Source organism: Prinia subflava, chromosome 15, assembly GCF_021018805.1.
Source record: "Prinia subflava isolate CZ2003 ecotype Zambia chromosome 15, Cam_Psub_1.2, whole genome shotgun sequence".
Lineage (NCBI taxonomy): Eukaryota > Metazoa > Chordata > Aves > Passeriformes > Cisticolidae > Prinia > Prinia subflava.
The window spans coordinates 4,611,717-4,633,724 of record NC_086261.1 but is presented as its reverse complement, the minus strand read 5'-3'; positions in this window follow the sequence as shown (position 1 = coordinate 4,633,724).

Here is a 22,008-nt window from a genome sequence, read left to right as displayed (position 1 = left end):
TTACAATATAATCCATTTACAGGGTGTCTTATCATGCAAATAACTCAAGGTGCCTCACAATAAAATAAAAAAGGACCAGAGGAATAAACCTCAGCCATTGGAACACACAAAAAGGAAACCTTGAAATTTACTTTTAAACACACTAATGGCTCTTTTCTCCCAGTGAGGCATGAAGAGGGACAGGGCAGAGGATTTGACCAAGGAATTCCTATTAGCATTTGATGTGACTTAAATGTGTAAATCCACCCCAAGGTTACCGGGAGACCAGACTCCTTAAATGGAGAAACTTCTTCATACCTTGAAGAGAAAAGATTCATAAAGGCACAAATGTTAGAGGAAACCTTGGCCACCAAAAGATCATCTTGTTGGGCTAGATCTAAAGAGGAGTAAGGCCTGAATTATCTGATTCAGGACACAAACATGAAAGTTCCCCATAACACAGAAGCAGAAATAGTGTTTAAAAGTAAGAATGGCTTTGACCAAGGCTTACCTCTGACTCATTTCCAAAAAGGATCCTTAAAATTAATGTTCCATTATCAGTGTAGAAATACCAAATAAAAGGTGCTTTTTTTTCCTTTCTACCTAATTTATTTTCATTTTGCGTACTTTTTTCCTTAAAAAATGCTTATAAAATTTGGGAGAGATGGATTGGCAGTTCCCCCCCTCTCTTTTGCCCCTCTGGGTTGAAGAATGAAGCAGAGGCATGAAGCAGATTGACTGTCCCAGAGCAGGGGAGGAACAGGCACCAAATCACACTTTGAATGATTGTTCTCACCCTCTTCCAGCTCATTATTCCCCTGGTCAAACCAAACAAATTTTAATAAAAGGAAACTTTATTTTCTCTTCATCATTTTTCAGGTGTACCTGTGGGTTCAAATTAAAGATGTTTGGTGAGCATTCAGCTTTGGGGCATTCAGGAAGGGAACAAGGAGGACTGGAGCACCTCAGCCATCAGGAGATAATGGAAAGCACAGAATTCAGCATAGAATGGAAAACCCGTGGATATCTTGGCAGAGTTGAACAACTCTTCCTGCTCCCACAAAAGAAAAAAACCTCTACAACCAAAATACATCCAGCATCCATTATTATACTTCTTTTAATTAGTGGGCATTACCAGAGCATCCAAACCATGGTTCAACTAGCATCCATCTATCCCATTCTAATTTTACTGAGCAACGCATAACCTATTTCCAAATCTATACTAGCAGCCATTATAGAAAATTATTATTATGCACCAATATTTGCTCTACTTCTGGAGCTTGTTGCAGCCAGCCATGTCTACAAGCTGGGTTAAGCCTACAGACAAATTAGAAGAAATTTAAATTGCCATTTTACTTTTTAAACACCACTCCCTTTCTTTCAAGGTCATGGTAGCCATGGTTTCTGTGTTGCTGAGCACTGGATCTACTCAGATTTGAGTGAGAAAATCCTTTTTCTTCAGGATTTCCATTTCCACATTCATTCCCACAGATTTAAATCCAGAGTAATACTTAAACAGTGAATGATTTTCCACATTTCTAAATGCTATCAGATATTTTCCTACAGCCCAGGCTAAGCAGTAATGAACTCCTAAATTTACTTTAAGAAATAAAAGACTAAAGTAAAAATGCAATTTGAATTGGAAAGCACTGTGTTGTTTGACTTCTCTTGCTTCAAAGTAAAAAGGCCAATTTATTTGCCATTTGAAGAGGATGAAAGCCTTTCTAAGACACTACTCCCCCTTCATCTATCATATACTGCTGGACATGTATGGCACCCATGGTTTGTGAGAGCCCTTCCTGAGGGATCATAGCTAATTTCAGAGGAGACAGAGGGATATGTATCATCTGCCTTTCCAAGATCAGAATCAGGTCTGCCTTGGTAAGCTAAGCCTTAGCTTGGAGAGAGTTTTTATGGCTGAGTTATAAAAACCCTGGAAACAGGGGAGTTTATGACAAAACCACTGACAGACCCTTAACTATGGCAGTATTCATGGTTACCACTACAAGACAGGCATTATGTTGGAGGGCAGTAAAGTTAAACCTGCCCATAGGGCATTCCCAAATGTTAACTTCTGGTGCATACAGTAAAATTTTTAGCACAGGTGCACTCTCCAAATAAACTTGACTTCCAGAAACCCCCTTAAAAAAAAAGAATAGGAAAAAAAAAAAAAAAGGTTTTCATCTGTGCCACTGGAAACATTTCTATAGTTGTGAACAACTACATTTGATTAAAATCTGTCAGATTTATCTTCTTAGCAGGAGGGAAGAAATATGTGTTTTCCTCCAAAAGGAAATCAATGTGTCTTTATGACAGATACTGAGTGAGAACAGGGATGGTGTCACTTCAGAAGGGAGGGAGGAAGGACTGGTGACCCACTGGATGTGACCATGAGCTGCTGGCACAGTCATTGTGAGGAAATGCCCTGTCCAGATCTTATATTCTGCATTTATAGGACTGGTTTATATCACTGACCCAACAGTGATGACTCAGACTCTTAAGGCACAGCATCTTCAGTGCAGAGACACTGTGATTCTTTGTCCTCTTTCCTTTTCTTAATTATCACACCTTAATGAAATCTCATGAAAAAGGCCCTTGGCTTTTTCTTTACTGATATTATCACTGCTAGAGTCCAACCAGTTTCTTTAAAACAGCAGAATAAAAGCAAATTAATTTTACTTGAAATAACACAGAATTTTTTTTATTTTGACATACTGGTTGATTTAGTGGCCGAAACAAATATTCTCACTGAGACAATGTATCACTGAAATTAATATATATATATATATATATAAATTGAAAGAGTGAAATGGAGCTTGATTAAAAACAGTGACTTAATGCCCTTATCAGGCTGTTTAACCTTAACAAATGCATTATCAGCTCAGATTATGACATCATCCAGAGTTACCATGCAAAATGGTTTAAAGAAAAATCTAGATATAAAGATGCTGCCCCTATCCTGGAAAGCTTAGAAGCTGAAGAGAGGTGATGGAAGAAATAAGTAATGATTGCACCTCTGAGCAACTGCACTGCAGGAAGATGAAACAACTTGCTCAGCAAGACAGATTTTTGGCAGAGAAGGAGTACAACCTGTATATCCCAAATGCCAGATCATAGCCTTAAGTAGAAAAACACATTCTCCTTTTGAAATTATTTTAAATTTAACCAAGCAAAACCACCACAGCTTTTAATGCCAAGTGATATTCAGAACCATCCCTTGCTTTGCACAAAGTTCCTTCAATGAGGTTCTGCCAAAGGAATCAGTAACTTCATGTGCATCTCCAGCAAGACCACACAGATTTTTAGAAAGGTTTTGAGGAGGTTTCAGTGCTTTAAACTGAACTGTCCTAAGATGTGATGAATCATATACCAAGAATAAATACCCAGTTTTCAGAGTGGGGGCAGTTTTCAGAGCAGAACCCCCCCGGAGTCTGTCCCCAACTATGCTGATCATACATGGATAAATGAGAGAGAATTCTCCAGCACTCTCCAAGCTGAAATAGCTCACTGTACTAAGTGCCAGGGTGTTAGAAAAACAGGAGAAATTCAGTGTCACTGGGTGGAGAGTAATAAAAATGCAATGTAGATGCATCTGTGCCAGAAAGATCTCAGTGATTGTGAATAATTCACTGTAAAACATCAATTCAGTGCCCCACAAAAGGGAAAATAAGATACAAGAATATGAGTAGAGAATGAAAATGCAGAAAATATCCTCATGCCACATATAAATCCATGGTAGTTCTGGTCACTCTGACTCAAAATAGATGCAGAAAATTATAACACCTTCCTGCTTCTTTTAAGTAAAGAATATCTGAAAAAGAAAAGAGGCCTACAGTATCTGGCCTATAAAATCTGGAATAGAGAAGGTAAGTAGGGAATGATTATTCACTCTTTTTCATAATACAATATAGGGCACCTGCTACAAGAAAGTATTTTTCTCCTCAGCATGAATTCAATGATGGAACTCATTTTCAAAGATGCTGGAGAGAACAAAAGTATATATAGATTTTAAAAACCATGAAACCTCACTGAGTAATATTAAAAATCAGCTTTGGATGTCTTTTAACTGCTGATTTTGAAATCAGGAAGGTACAGAGTTCTCCTTCCAATAATCTTTCCCTAATCTGTCACAGACCATGGCTGTGCCAGGTTTTACTTTGGTTTGACACAACTTGCAGTTTATAGTATCATGAACTTTATTATGAAATTTTCACATAGCACATAAAATTGTGCCAATAAAATCTGTAGATGACAGGAAGAGTTATTATTTTAGCAAGTGATGGGAGAGGATGAGGTTCTGATTCAGAGCACTCTGTTATGCTGTATTTGCTGCCATGTAGCTAAACAATGCAAAAATTAGAGAGCAAGGTTACTTTTCATAGAGTGGAAAACTGTCTCAAACATTTGAACCTAAAGTATTTAATCTCCTCTAATAATAAAAAAAACAGATTCAAGTAGAAAGAAGGAAATTATCTGCTCTGACAAAAAGTGGTAATTCAAATTGTTAGACAGCTGGGTCTGGCTTTACTTTCAAATGGGAGAAACAGCAAATAAGACCATAGGAGAGTAAAACAGTCTAGGCACTAGAAACAAGCACTGCTGTGCAACATAAAAACTCAAATTCCTCAGCTGAATAAGAAAGGTGGAAGAGGACTTGATTTCTAAGCAGTGGGACCCGTGCACAGGGAGAATATTGGATAACATGGGGCATTTGACCTTGCTGCCAACAACATGACAAGATGCAAAAAATGGAAATAGGAGTTACAGAAACTCAGCTTTGAAGTAAGATGCAGTTTCTCAGTGCTGCAAACTGTTAAGCTTTGAGATCACTGGGCTTGGACAACGTAGAATTTATCTCCTTCATCATCTGACTGGGAACACCCAGCAATTTATACAGCCTCCTGTTTGAGAGGATATGGGGAAAGGAGGAGGATCCTTATGCAAGAGAGAGAAATGCAAATTCTTGATATCCATAAAGCAGAGTCTTCCTCTTTACCAATCTGTGAATCTAGGGCTTTGCCTTTCCCCTTTTATTATCTTTGTGGTCCAACATTAGGAAAATATCTATGCTCCAGAGTCCCAAGCATTAGACAGGTACTTGCAATGTCAAGAATAATTCTCACACCTTGGTGTATAGCTCAGCTTTTGGTCTTGCATGCCAGTATTTTTACCCTTGGATACATCCAAAATCCTGCAATGCTAGACATGAAATGATGAAGAGGTGATCAGAGTCTGGGGGGACAATGAAGAGGTCTCACAAGTGGTGTCTGTCCTTGTCGTATTCAGGCTTGTACTGATCACCTATTTCAGATCTGAGAGTGAAATTAGCCCAGATGAGATTATCAGGGACAGTGAGGGAATTCTTTCTGGGCAGGAACACCCAGATAAATTTCAGTCAGTTTCTCTGGATTTTAGTACTGCCTTGCTATGACCCATTCTCTGCCTACACTTAATATCTGAGGAACAAGAAAGGGCAGAGCAGAGAGGGGAAAAAAATGCACAGAGTTTTAAATAGGTTGCAATCTCTGGTCTTATCGTAGGTAATTTGTAGTATTTAATAGCCCTGATATACAGGAGGTCACATGAAATCATTTAGAAGTCCTGTCTGGATTCAATTTCTAAGAATGTATTAATCTCAGCCTGGCACAGGAAAGATAATGGCATTTCCTCCAGGAGAGCCTCGGCGGGTGCCAAGAGCAGGAGCCCGACTGTCATCGGATCAGCCAGTGAAAACAAGAGGGGTGTATGGTTGTTTATTTATTGAGTCATTCCAGCCTGATACTGGCTTTGTGCCAATGCATATAAGTCCAGAGATAAAGAGTTATTCCTGACGATAGCAGGACAACCCGTTTGTCCCCAACGCAGCACAGAAATCCAGGGCTAAATTAAACCCAACCCCAGATATGCAGGTAACCTGAATCCCGACTTTCACAAGGGAGAAAAGCTTCAGGAGACAAGCTGGGACAAATCCAGAGAAGGGTCAGAAAGGCACAACGAGCCAGATCCCTCCACAAACCTTTTGCTGTCTTTCAACAGCCCAGTGCAGATCTGAACTTGGAAAGGTCCAAAGGAAACTATTTAAACCCAGGTCCCAGAATGCAAAGTGAGCTGCTGGGATTGCTCAGGAGCCTGAAGTGGCATTTTTTTATAGAGCAAACAATATAAAGTAAATAAAGGAGAATGACAACCCTGTGTGTACTCTAAAAGAAGACTAAAAAGCCTCGCTGGTGTGTGCTGCTTGTCAGAGAACACAGGAGCAAAATGCAAGTGTGTTAAAAGGCTCTAGCCTGGAAAAACCTCTTTTTTTTCCTTCTTCTTTAAAGTAATGAAATGGTTCAACAACCCTCTGAGAAGGTGAAGAATCTTGCCTGTTTACATTTGTAAGAGAAGCCTGAATTACCTGCCTTTCCCTTTAAGCATTTTCAGATACAAATCAAACACAGATGGCCCATTATGTTTATGACCTCACTGTCAATTGCTCTAGATAGTGCATGCATTAATTATTGAAATATTTTCATAGTATACAACTTTTTAGTGTGCACATTGTCACAGATAATTTCAACTTTCTGATTAGGAGATATAAACAGTGTTATTTACGAGAATTAATCTCTCCAATGCCATAAAAGTAACAAATATACTGGGGGGAAGGGAGGTTTTACATATATATATACCCAATGAATCCAGCCCAAAAAATAAAATTAAAAAAAAAAAAATTGGCCTGAGTCCTGAAAGTCAATATTATGTTTACATTCCCTGTGATACATAAATGATGCCAAAACCTATTACAATTGCAGTAAATTTTGATTACCAGAGTTGTTTGTTATTTATGTCTAGAAGATAAAGATAATATTGGGAAAAGCCCTCTTCTTTCCTGCTTATAAATTACATCCATAAAATACTGTGTTCTTCAAAGAGTAAAAAGCTTGATTGAGGTTTTTTAAAATTGTGTCTATTCTGCTTCAAGAAAACCAGCTTTGGCGAGCAGGTAGAAGGATTTTTTTTTTTAATTCTCATTTACTTTCATTAGTAAAAAATTGAACAGCCCTAGACTATGTCTAGAGAATTCTACAGAGTAACAAACAGCTCCTAGAGGTGGCAAAGTGTTCATTTTAGAGTGAGGTCATTAAAAACATCAGTTTCACCAGAAACAGCCCATTGTAGCATGTTTGTTAATCACTACATTGCTTTAAAAACAAAAATAAAAAATTAACCTTGACTTCCAATATTATTTTTCCCATCCCAAAAATCTGCATTCATATTGTGATAAACTTTTCTAGGTAGCACCTGGCTTCCTCCAGCAGAAAAGCATGGATTTTTTTAATCCTAGGTACTATTTAAAAGGAAAAAAGAAAGGGAGGTCAACTGCTCATTAAGGTTGAAAAAGTATATCTATGTAGAAAAAACTTCTCAGTTCTTTTACTGATACTTCTCTTGCCTCAATATTTCTGCGAGGCAAAACTAAAGTGGAAACCCCAAATTTATGGGGTGAATGATTCAAAGAGTTAATCCTCCCCAGAATGTTCCAGATGAGCAAAGAGAAAACATGCCTTTTTAATATTTCTATTTTCAGCAAACCCCTCCAATCAGCTGATGGCATCCAAAAGAGCAAAGGTAGAATGAGGAGGGGGGAAGGAAGAGAAAGAAACATCTCATGGAAGTAGCCCAAGGGAGAAATAAGTTCATGACTAGCACATTTACACCTTTCTTGATTTATTTAAGGTACAAGAATAGTGTAATATGACCTGTTTGCTTCCCTAACAAGCATTTCTATTTGCAGCAGATCAAGTCCAGACCCACTTCTTGTGGCACAGGCACCTCTCACAGCCCTTCAGGAGACCCTGAGCACAGACCTGAGCCTAAGAGATTTCTTGGGACTTCCATGAAACCCTCCCTGACAAATATTTCCCCTCTCCTCAACATCCTCAAGGACGTGTGTTGAAGATTTTCTGATAGTCAAAATAACAGAAAAAGAAAAACAGTTTGCAAAAAAAAAAAGCTTAAATTTTCCAAGACATCCCTTGTCTCATGATGGAAATTTTTAACTCCTGCAAGGACCAAGAATTCCTTTAGTCCAATTTACATCCAGGCCCTAACTCTCTATAAATTTCCTTAATGCAACTTCCTCCCTTGGGGGGTCCTGTGCATTGTTAGAAGGGAATTGGGAAGGAAAGAAGAGGTTTGCTTCCAGGTAGAAGTTTTTCTGACCTTGAAGAAAGGAAAGATGTAGGTTTGCCATGTTTCTATGCAAAACTGCTCTTAATCCATCCTGCTGATTTTATTGATTCTGAAATTGTTAGCACTGGGTTTTGCTAGAGCTGAGAAACAGAAGAAGAATTAGGTTTCTTGATTTGTTGTGGGTCTTTTTCTATTCTATTGTTATGGTTTTCTATGGCTTGAAGAGCAAAACCTCACACTTCAGATGATCATTTCAGATGGATTGTCTCCATCAACCCTTCCAGGACTAGTTCTTATGAGAGATAATAAATATTAACCCTTTTTCTTTCCTTTCCTCTTTCCAAACAGAAAGCAGAAGCCAGGTGAAGCTTCTCTCTGGGTAGATAACTGGGAAGTTTATTGTTTAACTATTGTTTAAGAGCAGCAAACCTTTCCTGCTTTTCTTTTTCCCCATGTACCTTGAGAAAAAGTGGATGTTCAGGAAAGGACAGACCCTACTGAAACATGTTTGGGGCTGATGGAGGCGGGCTGGCAGTGCAAACAGATCTTTAGAGATTTATGATGATCAGTTTTTCAAGCATTAGGAAGGCCTGAGAGCACATTATTTTTAAATGAGTTATATATTTAGCACTATGCCCACCATTCTTTCAGTTCTAATTTTAGAGGGCAGGGGACAACTCTGGCACTATTGTAGCCTTGTCTAAATTTAATATAGTTGAGCAGCTGATGATTATCAGAGAGATTGGCTTTTTGCTCCTTCAGGAATTTTTCACTCAAGAAAAAAAATCACAGCGTAGTATTCTGCTCGGGGTATTGTACAAGCTGTTGTAGTACAGGAGAAGAAAGTGTGCTCTGAAATAGTCTTTTAAGCCTTATCTCTTACTCCAGTCAGGGATTGTAGATACAGGAGAAGGGGATGAGGTTGGTTTGGTCAAGGTTTTCCTTTCCCTTCTGCAGAAAGTGCCTCGTGCTGTCATGTGTCAGATGATCAGACCTTTCCCAACTCCATATGAGTGTAGAAGAATTGGAGACAGAGGGAACTTCCAGTTCACCAGCTGTCCTCTGGAAGGGGTGAGGAGTGGTGTTCCCAGCCTCCTGCCCACTGCCAGGGGTCAGGTGCTCCATCCAGAGCCATGGGTTGCAGACCAAATGAGGAAATTTTGTAATCCTTCAGCTCAGTCTCTCATAAATCCCCCAGTCCCAGTCAAATGTGATTTTTAACTCTTACATTCACTGCAAGACAGCCCAGACCTCGTGCTGTCTCCCTTGCTGTGGCCTCAGTGAGCAGTGCCATCCCAAGCAGGGTCTCTGAATTTGACAAATGATGTGCCAGTCATAGTTTATGGGGACAGGGGCACGATGCAGGGAGGATGTTTAAATGTTTGTAAGGGATTACAGGCAACATTCAGAAACACTTTGGTATTAGAGGCAAGCTCAATCTGCATAACTCTACCCAGTGCCAAAGACTCATTCAAGACAAAGGATGTTTAAGGAAAATCTCTGTAAAAAGAGGCCTTGCATCTTCCTATAAATATTAGGCTTTCTGCCTTCTTTCTGAAATATATTAACAGCCTCAAGAGGGATTATTGATGCTGGGAAGTTTAAACAGCCCTCAGAAGTCCCTGACACTGTGTACAGCATTAGATTTTTGCATATGGTTCCCCCCTCACTCACTGAAGTGTTTTGAGGTTGGGGTGACTGCAGGTCTCTGAGAAAGCAAGATTGATAAAGCAAAGCAATCGGAGTTATTTCCTATGCATGAAATTGATTAAATGCTTCACTAAATGGCTTATAAATTTGGCTCTCATATTTCTGTCACCCACTGCAAAGATTACAGAAACTCCGTCTATAACCATGTTGTATACAATACCAAATTACAAAAGGTTGTAAAAACTAATGTTTTGTTTAAAGTTTTGAGCAGGACCATATGCCTCGGTGACCTTGAGTAAGCTATTTTAATTCAAAACATTTTAAAGAGTAGAGGAGAAGGAAAAAAAATCCATCTGCATAACAAAACTGAACTAACAGAATTTAATACTTGGGATGCTGCATATCATTTTTTACTTCTTGCCAGAAAAAGTGTTGAATCCCCTTCCAGCAGAGTATTCTAATTTTATAGCTACTAAATGTACATGGCCTGAAACCTAGAAGCTCAGGTTTCCCCAGATTGAATTTGCTTTTCTTATTTTATGAACTCTGTTATCAAATCTACCTGGGAACTTACATGGTCCCCTCTACTCTTGAACTCGTGTGCATCAGGCACTGGTGTTTTCTTGACCTCATCAAACCCTTTAAAGCAAAGCTTTATTGATTTTTGCCTTAGCATAGAGTTTCATTACCTCCCAAAATAGGGTGAAAAACTGAGCCACAGAGACACTGAGGATCTTTAGATGCCAAAAACAGGTGTGAGTGTAGTTTGCACCCAGATCTGCTTGTTTTCCCTTCACATGAGACAGCCACAGGACTTCCTAGAGTTTGTGCAATGCTCTGTGAGCATTGTCAGCTGCTGGGATCTCCTGGTACAACATTAATTTCCTGACTGTGCTCAGCCATGTGCAGTGCTCTGCACACATTTGACAACAGCTGCTGCTCTCACCCAGTTGTGCTCTCAGTCCACAGCAGAACAAACTTTTGGGCATCTGAGTCTTCTGTTATTTTAAAATCTTGTGTTGGCTTGTGCCTTGTGTAAGCACCTGACCTGGAAACATAAGCTCTCCCAAAGTGTCTAATTGTGGATGTCCCAGCCCTGGCAGTGCCCAGGGTCAGCTCAGACAAAGCTTGGAGCAACCTGGAGTAGTGGAAAACTCCCTGCCCAGAGCAGGGGGGGTGGAACAGGGTGATCCTGAAGGTTTCAACCCAAATCATTGAGTGATTCTATGGCTGTAGGAAAGGACATTACTTAGAAAGTCACAGATACAGAGTTAGCCACACTAAAACAGGTCGATTGCTTTAAAGATCCAGTAAACACTGAAATTCTGGCAGTGGCAAATAAAATTTTACAGGATCCTTTTTGCATAGAGCTCGATCATGCAGATGAGAAAAGTAAAGTTCAGTGGGCACATTGCTTTTGTCCAGTTTCACAGTGCAAGTCCTTTGGCAAAACATGAGGCTGAGCTCTGGCTCTTCCACTCCCCAGAGCTTCAAGATCTCAACCATTCTCTCCTCTATACAAATATAGACCTTAAGTGATTAAATGTAAGTACTGAAGCAAAGCTCATAGCAAGCAGGAGTGAATTGGCATGAAATGCAAACACAAGCATGAGAAAACAATCCATGTTTTAACCATAAATGCCTGTTTTCTACAGGAAAAGCTGTGTTCTCCCATAACATTTACAAGCCATCTTGTCCCCAGCAAGGATTAACATTTGGCATCGAAGCACTGATCTGGCAAAGGGCTGCCAGTAACGTAATCTTTTTTACAACCAACAACATGCTTAAAGTCTTGACAGACTTGACCTCTGCCCATTGCTAATCCCTAACTTTCTTGCCCACTCAGATATACATCTTTAAAGAGATGGCACCGAACGTGTAGCAAAAAGCTAAACTTTAACTGATGGTGAAACAAGAGCTGCCCAGGGAAAATCACTGAGTGAAGGAAAATCCAACTGTGGCTTAGCCAGCCTGGCTGGGATTTGGACTCCATGGTGGGTAGAGGTGCCTGCTCAGTTATACTTTTGTGGAGACTCTGTTGCTGCCCAGATGGGAGAACACACCTTTTGGCTAGAGAGGATGTAATGTATTTGCTTGGATCACTGGAGGGCCCAAACTGTAATCAGACTCTTTGTGCTCAGGCACTCTGAACAGTCCTTGATCCCAAAGGATAAAGCTAAACAAAGTAGATGAAACTCACACATGGAAAAATGAGATATAAAGAGACCTTATATTTTACTGAATCAGTTTCTCAACTCCCAGTTCAGGCATCTGGTTGAAAAACCAGAGTGGTAGATTTACATTATATTCACAGAAAATAACAGTCAATCCAAAAAGATTCCAGCTGTCTTTTCTTTCATTTGTATGACAACCAGTCCTGGGACACATGCCAGCTCCTCAGATATTGCTGCTCCACAGCCTAGTTATTTTAACTTCTGGCAACTGGTTATTTGACCTCTTGGTGGCTTGTCATTTTAGTATCACTTTCTCTATGTGGATAATCTAGTGGGAATCCTTCCTTTATAAGGCAACGTGGTAATTGGCCAGAACACTGAAGTATTGTGCTGTAAAGTCCAGTCTCGAGCTACAGCTGAGGAGCTGTGGCTGGGAAGCACTAAAAGTACATTTCAGTGTCTTGTTCATGAATTGGACATCAGACACTGGGAGAAAACTAATTTTGTCTAAGCCACGTGTTCTGTATCAGCTTTGGATCACTCCATGAAGCCATGAGATAGCAAGCTCCTTCTCCTGGATGAGCACAGCAAAGGACACACAGGGAGGAGATTTGAACAGCATCACCCTCAGCTTTCACTGCCTTGAGGATGCTGAGTTAGATCACCTTGGTGAGAGGAACCAGCCAGGTGTAAGAACTGATCTCTCCTTCTCTGCCCCATCACCAGTGATTCCAAAGTGGCACAAAAGCCAGCGGGGTGCTCTGTATCCTCCAGTGGCTGGCCAGCACAGCTGGAGGAGAGTTGCTTTTCAACACTTTCCAAAGCAGCCTGAAAACACTTCAGAAGAGCCTCGTGTCTGTAAACAGTCTCATCTTTTGATGAGAAAAAGCAGTGAGAAATGCAAACAAAAGAGGCAGCCATATATCTTTAATTTAAGGCAATATTCCTTTGACCACCTTGAGCAGTCAAAGCACAGCCCTAGATTTTTCCAGTAGTCTGGGAATGGGATCTTAGAAAATGGTGTAGTCAGTCTGACATGGACTTAAATAGGTTTCAGAATAATCCATTATGCATCAAGTGTTTAATTGACATAATTAATATTTTTAAGGGGAGCCACTTACATTGTAAGTTCTATACACATTATTTACAATTTCAACAGTAACAGTTAATGCTCTGTGACAAACTATATTGTTTCCAGCTTGTTATCCATTCATAACAAGGTCAATCTATTACCATTATTTTTTGTGAATGTAGCTGTTACCTTGAGGCAAAAAGTTAATTGTAAATTACAGAGGAGGGATTATTGAGAGGGGTTTTTTTAACTATATTCACTGCAATGTATGGTAATGCTGCTATTTTATGAAATATTTACATTTAAAAGCATTTTGTTATTCATATCATGCATGCTGGACAAATTCACTTTTAAACTTTTCAAGAACTTACTCAATGGGAAGGGAAGAGCCATTTGGAAGGATCCAGCTGAACTCTTCACAACCACTGCAGTTAAAACCAGATGGAGCCTCATCTATTTTTCCCCTTTGTCCAAGGCTGGTCCTTCTGCCATCCCCATTCAACACAACTCTGAGAAGTGCTCTGAGGAGCAGGAGCAGATCTGATTGCAGTTTAGAGTAACATCACAAAGGTGATCTGTAAGATCTGCAGATTTTACTCAGTCCCTGACACAGTACACAGGGCCACTCTGATGTCCGGACTCTTCTCCTCCCTACTCCTGCACAATTTCTGCTGCGTTGGTTGATGCCCTGGCAGGCAGAGTTAAATGTTATATTTGTACCCTGCCTTGTTTGCTCCCAGCTGAGCAAAAGCCAAAGGATCTGTGGCATTGTTACTTCCCAGATGGCAGTGGAATTTTCATTCAGAGATTACACAGAAAAGGATGGAGAACCATCATAAAACTTGTCTTTCCTGCATCATTTTAACAATGCACCTCAAGGCAAAACCCATGAGCTTTCTATTAGATCATGGGCTTGTCCATCTTAATGGAGATCTGACACCATTTAACTCCAATCTAGATCTGCCTCCAATGTTGATCTCCACTTCAGTTTTCCTCTATATTGTACTTGGAATGAGGTGACTTATATAATCCCATTCTATTCTGGCTTCAATTAAAATACTGTCATTTTATCTTCACAATCACTTCCAGAATAAGAGAAGACAAACTCATAAACACTGAATATTTTAAGCACACTAAAGAATGTAAGAGACTGATCAGATGCAGAAATGCATTTCCAGTCACACAGAAATAAAAAAGCATGTTAGAGTTTTATCTTTCTTTCTCTACTTAAGAATAAGCAGGTGAGAGTTATTGGGATATTTCCTTAACCAACCTAGAAGAAGAATTGGTTGAGGAAACCATAAGATATTTCCTATATTTCCAACCTAGAAGATATTTCCTTAACCAACCTAACTTCTCAGTGATGAAATTTGTGTAGTATGCTGAGGGTGTTTAAGTGAAATTTTATAGAGAACAATTTAAGCCTGTTAGAATCTCAGTTACTCTCTTGAAAAAAATTTATTCCTTTCTTCCTCAAGTTCTAATGAAAAATAAATTTGTCAGGCTTGTGTCTTATATTTAAAATGTTATATCAGACCAAAGTTTTTCTACCTCATGCTCTCAGAAACTTCAAGGCATCATCAGGTATTAACATATCAAGCTTGGAATGGCTTAATTAACATTATTTCTGTGGTCCCCCGTGCTGGTAGCATGTTCAAAGTGCACAAAGCCCAGGACATGTGCATTCTTCGTCCAATAACTTGTCCAGTAATTGGTATATTGATTGCTAATGTCATCATGTTTTAGTATACATAAACCCTCTCACTCTATCACACAGCAGCCAACAATCCAAGAAGTCATTGTTTATTCATTGTAACTCCCAAACTGGCCGTGTCAGATTCTGCTCCAGGCCTTGCTGATAAAAATCAGCAGATGATTGGGCACACACATTCTTGACATGGCTGACCCATGACATCTTAGGGCCAGCAGGGAGCCTGTCATTATGTGTACAATACTCTTCTTTCTTCCCCCTTATCTATTCCCAGATGACTTTGAGATTTTTATTAACTCATTAATGACTGAAGATGTCATTAAAGAAAGTGGGGAGGAAGGGGGAAGAAGGACATTGTGTTTGTTTGTTTAAAAGTGGGGAGCAGCAAGCCATTGGCTCCACTTGGAGAGAGGTGAGGAGCCTTTGAGACAAAGCTGAAGTTATCCAGAGGAAAATATCATTAGTTCATTAGGATGACTAAAGCCAAGATTTGAACAGAGAAAATAAAATACTAGATCATATTTGAACTCAAAAGGGAGGGATGAATTTCTCCACAAAGTAGCAAAAAAGGGCTGGTCAGGTTAATTTAGCACAATCAGGAGCCTTTGCAAGCACTTAAGGATATGTCCCTGACACTGCCTGGGTGTTCAAACACCTCAGTATTCAGTCAGGAGTTTTGAGTTCAGGCTTAGAATTTTATCATGTCCTTAAAAGAGCATCACTTTACACAGAGAAATAATATTTGGGTTTATGGGGTCTTTTTAATTTTCTTGTATACATGTCAGTTAAAAGGACATTGAAAAGCATCAAATAGTAATCACACCTGAAGTTTTTCTCAGGGTTTCTTTTTCCTAATTTTATGAATTCTCTCTGTAAATGTAGAAAACTACTGCATATATAATTTTTCAGATTTTCACTACATGGTCAGACTTTTATTGCATACAAATATATATATTTAAAGCAGAATTTTCATGTGAGTCTGTTGACAGCCTATTTCTGATCCTACAGCACTCAGTCACAAAAATTACGCTAAATTCAAGATAAACAGTTATAGATTATAATCTATAGATTTTTGTTCTACCTGAAAATACTGCTTATATTTCTTAATTTCTCTATGAAACAATCTCAAGTCTCATGATGATTTATTGGAGGCTGGATTCATGGGACAATGAAAGTTGCCTTTTCCTGCTGAAATTTGTGTGTTTCCTATCATTAGAGTCCCATCAGTTTAGAACCCAGGACTTCATATTTTAAAGATCGCAATTATTTTATTTTAATGATTGCCATTTGTGTGTTGACTGAGGAATGGTGAACTTTTTCCTTTCCTGGGCAGCTGCCCTCCATATGGTTGCTGAGCTCAACCTAGAAAACCCTGATGTGATTCTGTGATTCCAGTGGTGCTAAAGTGACACGGAGCTTGGTGTCACCTGCATTGGCTGGCCCTAAATATTTCTTGTTTCCATGTCTGCCTGCTCCATGGGGGGAAGAAAGATGAGCCTGTTTCTAAAAGGGAGCTGCAAGTATTGGTATAAAATAATGGAATGAACTCCATAGATTGGACCTGTGAGTTCCTGCAACCAACTCAAACAGGAATCTGTTTATTCGATCACATCAACTGCAGATAATGGATCAGATGTATCAACCTGATCTTATAGACTGAGTACAGTCAGTGTCAGTGCTCCTAATAGGAGCTAAATTAAAATAATTTAATTAAACCACATTGTTTGTGACAAGTCTCCATTCTCCCCACTCGATAGGTGATCAGATCACCTGGGTCATAGGGCAAACATTTATTCTCAGGAATAATGATAATATTTGCTGTGTCCTGAGTCCTTGTGAAGACAGTGGACATTTTCTGCAATATTAGATGTTATTTCTGGTTTGCTTCTTTAAGAGTGATTTCTATTCTTCTTTTGTCTCCTGATAATTAACATAACATTGTTTGCATTGTGGTGGGAGCTGGAGTTCTCCATCATAGGTCAGAGTAGTGGAAGATGCTGTCTGGGGCTTAAAAAAAATGCACATTCATATGTTTTTACATATCTATATTTTCCAAAGGAACGCAGATGGGTTTGAAAAAGAAAGAAAACATGGCAAGCATTTGCTATGTCCTGGTTAATCAAGGTGTCATTTCCCAAATGCACCTTTTTGAGAGGAAGCTTTCCTCTCTCCTCCCTTTCTGACATCCAGCCTCTCTTCTGTCATGTACCAGAGTGGGAACCTGTGATGAATCTTTGGATAATGGGCTGTTGCTTTGACAAACTACTCCTGGTGAAACACGTGCCTGTTGTGGTGACAATAATAGCAAAGTGCAGATTTTGTGGAAGAAATAGAGGTTTTGAGGGCTCCAGAGCCAGACTTTGAGTCTATAAATTGCTGGCCTGGGACGTTAGATGCCTTTTAATATTTTCAAACATCCAGTAGAGTAATGAAAGAACTGTAGGACTACCCTGATGTAAGACCTCTGAAGAGTTGTTTTCAGAGATCATGGGAGCTCACAACTTGTTTAAGAACATGAAGTCCTATCCAAGTAATAGCTGGAAATAAGTTGCTTGATTTTTCTATCCCTAAAGACAAATTCTTGTAATAGCAAGAGTGTAAAATCCAACAAAGAGGGGCTTGATACTTTCAGATCCTCCAGCCACTTCACAGTGGGGAAAAAAAGGCAGACTGACAGAGAAACTATTTGAGGTAAATAATGAGGACAGACTTCTCAGAAATAAACTGGCATGGATTTGGCCATGAGATGTCAGATTCATAACTTGGGAAATGAAAGCCTCTATATACTAGAGAGCAGGCCCTAGCCCAGCAGTGGCAATTCAGCCTTCTGAGCCACAGGGATTTCTTTATAAGCAGTGGTATATTAAATGTGGGATCGGGTGGCCAAAGGGACAGCAGTAAAACAGAGACAACGTGCAGTGACAAAAATGAGCTAAAGCCAGACACTAATTACTTCACAGTAATTTTGTTTTCCTGCAGAGTTGACTAATACTGCTTGCTCCTGGAAAGTAAATGCTTTCCTTATCACTTAGGTTTTACACCTAGTATGTTTTGGGTTATTTTTTTTCTTTCAAGTGAAACTGGGGAGAAAGCAGTTTTTGTTTATTTATCCGATTCTGTGCCTTTTTCAACGTGAAGATGAGGGGTGGATTGTTACACTGTGCACATAGCTGGAGTGGGCTGAGGAGGAGACAGGCCTAGGTCAACAAAACAGATTCATCCATCACATCTGCCAGAGTGGAAAGATAGTTGTCTGGATGCTCGGTCAATCTGAGACCTTTCTGCTGAGTCAACTGACAAGATTGCAGATACTTGTGACAATGAGGACACTTATCCACTAGTAAGTGGACTGAAGACCACCAACACGTTTGGAGGTGGGTCTTCAGCTTGGGAAGCTCTGGACTCCTGAACTCCAGCATTTGCAGCCCTCTTCTCCGCTTGGCCTGACAATCCTTACCAAAAACTAAGATGGAATAAGATAAAAGAACAAAAGGAAGGGATTCTGAGGTGCTAATGGTGGAAGGTGTGAGAGTCAGTAGAAAGTACAGTAAAGAAACCCATGACAAGTCATGATAAATGGGTCGTTATAAAATTCATGTTTAGGCTGCACCAGTCTGGGGATAATGCCATTCGTCATGGCAACACTGGGGCACTAATGAGCCCTCATTGCATATTCATGGCTTTGGCGCCTCTCTCCTCTCTCTGCCTCCCTCCCACCCCGAACCAATGCCTGGTAAATATCTCCACCTCAAGCTGAAACTCGACTTAGGCTGCTTTTTTTTTTTTTTTTCCTTTTTTTTTTTCTTTTTTTTTTTCCTTTTTTTTTTATTTGTTATGTTGCAGCAATTACACTGTAAAAGTGCTGCACAAGATTGATTGCTCTGATCTGTAGTTCAATTGTAAATTAGAATACACATCCCCCTGGGGACACACGGCCCCTATTTGTGATTAAGAAAAAAGCCCCATAATAGACTAATAGCTAAAGTTCTCTCTCTTTTACTTTCAGGCAATTAGCTTGATGAAATGGCCTCTTTTTGTGTACCCTGGAAGTGTAAACCGATATCATAATGAAGTATATGATGTTTATTCTATTATTTTCACCTTGCCATGTATGCAGGAATGCATAAATAATGGCTGCTTTGTCTAGTACATTTACTGATTCAGAAGTAAACTCTGTCTTAAAGATGCAGCGTGTGATCCCGGAGCCTTCTGTTAAGCTGGACACTGGGACTAGTCCCTAGAAAAAACTCACATTCTGCCCAAAGAAGTTGGAGACCATTTTTAGCCAGGTGATTAAATACTGTTTGCAAGACATTTCCATTTATGATGAACCTTAATTGGAAAATCCTCCTAAATAACCTTGTGAGGAGCACAAGGTATGTCCATTTTTCTGAAAGGAAAACTGAGGGGCAGATGCTGAACGCCTTACACAAGCCCACACAGGAACTTAATAAGTACTGAAGAAATCCTACCTCCTTGAAGGCTTTTTCAGGCAATCAGCAGCTCCCTTTCCTCTCTCTTGTAAAGTTATTAATGCTGTCCTGGATGGTTCAGGGAGTGGCTCTGACCTTAGTCCTCCTCAAAGCCGTGCAGCTCCGCGGTGTCACGGTTGCCTTCATTCCCACGTGACACACATGGCCAAAGCTCTTTCACCTGAACCCAAGGTGGACATGGTCATGCCCATTCTCAATACCCTGTGTTGGATGTTGGCTTTCCCAAGGCTCAATTTGAGCTGTCACTCTGAGCCAATGAGTGGTGTTGTGCAACAGTGTCAGAGTGCGGGGATGGTGTTCATGCAGTTGAGCTCCAGATAAATATCTGGGAAGAAAACTGCCTTGTGATGATAGCTCTGGGCACAGCTGCCTGCTGAGGAGAGGTGCTCCTAAATTTGCCTTTCACTTTGGCCCAGGAGTGCACTTTTGAGGAGAATCCTCCAAGGAACCCTGCTTACCCCGTCCCACCAGGCCAGGCAGCCCTGGAGCACACAAAGGGAATTCTTTTGTGTGGAATTAAAGGAGGTGATGTGGTCAGGGAGCTGCAGCAGCTAACGGGAATTCAGTCCACAGGAGCGTGCTAGGGCTAGTCTGAGTAAACCTCTGCCATGCAGAGACCTGGGGCCAGTCCCTGCTCCTCTGACATGGAAACACTGACCCCTCGTTGCCTATTTGCTGGGTGGAGCAGGGTTCCTATCCAAGGAGTTATGACAAACTTGGAGAGTATGGCAGGGAGGACATGTGAAATGGCCTGAAAATCCTGCCCGAGGAAAGGCACTGCTTTATGCATAACCCCATCAGTTTGCCTGCAATAGAAATGTCTCCATTTAATTTAAATTCTGTGTGAGAGGGGTTCTGTAGGGGAATATAACAGAGCTTGGAAACATTTTGCTAAGAAGCACTACCAGTGCAAACCTTCAAAGGGTAACTATGTACATGGCTACAAAACCATATTCTGTTTAAACTTGTTCATCATTGTCTTCTTGCATGACAGCCCTGGCATTTAAAATATGTTAGGGGTGACACAATACTTTCACCTGGTGCAGACATATATCACTGGAAGGATGTTCTCATAAACAAAGTGCTGCAGGCTATGATCTTATCATTCTCCTCTTCCTTCTTCTCAGCTCAGTTCAATGACAAACACGTATTTCTCTTCTTTGCTCCAGTTTCTGCTCTACAGGAGCTGGTCTTGGAGCAACAGGTGATGTTGCAAATCAGGAATGACAAGCGTTGGTGGTGGCCTGGTGAGGGGAGGCATCAGAGGGGACAGAAATCAAATGCAACAAATTTTATCCTGGTTCAGCTGGTGCAGGTCCACGGCACGAGCAGGAGCGCACTCGAGTGCATGCCTGCACACGCGTGAGTTTTTTGAGAAAGACAAAGCAAATTAGAGTGTTCATGTGTAATTAGCTGACTATTAGTGTGGTTCAGGCGAGGCAATAGGCAGACAGTTAACTTGAAGATAGCTCGCAGATAAAAGGGCTGGGGAGGGTGTTCTGGGGAAAGCTGGGGATAATAGTTCAGAAGATAAAATCCTGACAAATTGAGCAGGCATCTCAGAAGTTCTTTCCCCACACTGTTAGCACAGTGAAGCTACACAGGCCTTCCCTCTGTGCCCTACAAAGCTTAACCCTTCACCCCATCTGGGGCTCTTTGTCCTTGGATAGCTCACTTCTCAATTATTTAAGAATTATAGTTTTCTGTTTAAACGCATTTGTTTAAAATAAAACTGAAATTTCCTGCCCTCCTTATTGTGCTAGCATATGAAACAGAGATTATTACCCCTGCAGAGGCTGGAATACCTCCAGCTCTTTATCTGGGAGTGTGGTGACCAGGTCTAGTAAAACCATTATCATAAGCATCACACCTGGTGGGAAACCAAAAGTGTGTCCGAGTTCAAGTCTTGGCAACTTCTGTGAAAATGTGCATGTTTTAGTAAACCTCTGTGCTAAATGAAAATGTCACTATAATTTTCACTCGTTTTATAGCTGACAGGGAAGTGCTTTTTCCTGTCCTTTGGGAGTTTTCAAGATTTCATTTTTTTCCAGCTAATTCTGTGGCTAACCAATAAGCTGCTACAAAGTGAAAAATCTAACTGAGCCATTTGCTTCAGTAGTTTCAAAATATTTTATCTTTTTTTTACTTTCATTTATGAATTAAAAATTAAAATCAAAACATTTTTCAAAGCAAATATATGTTCACTTAGGACAATATGTATTGGGACACTTGCAATGATTTTGAAAAGTCTTTAACATCTTTTTTTTCAGCAAAGAAACTTCATAAAAACTGCATTATTCAATTCAAACCTTTTTGCTTGTTTGGCATTTTCCAGGACAAAATTCTAATGAAAAAACCTAGACATAATCCACTTTTATCATTAATTCAATATATCAGAGTGTTCTTGTTTGGGATGACTTCTGGGAAAGAATAATTGAGAACTTCATGCTGAGTTGATCCAGCAGAGAAATTCTCAAATATTGCTGCAATTATCCAGACTTCTGAGTATCCATTCATGGAAAGCTTACATTTTTCAAAGGTCTGTGTGCCTATGGCCCCTTCCATTCCTCTCAAACAGGATTGATGAAAAGTGTTTCTGTTGAAGTAAAAGTTTATCAGAGGTTTTGCACAACTTGTCCTCTATTTCTTTGTCAGTGTGTAAACTCTGTAGCAAGACTGTTAGAACCTTTTCCTTCAAGGAAAATGCACTCAGGGTATTTCAGATGAGATTTTTTTTCTGTCATGCCAGACACA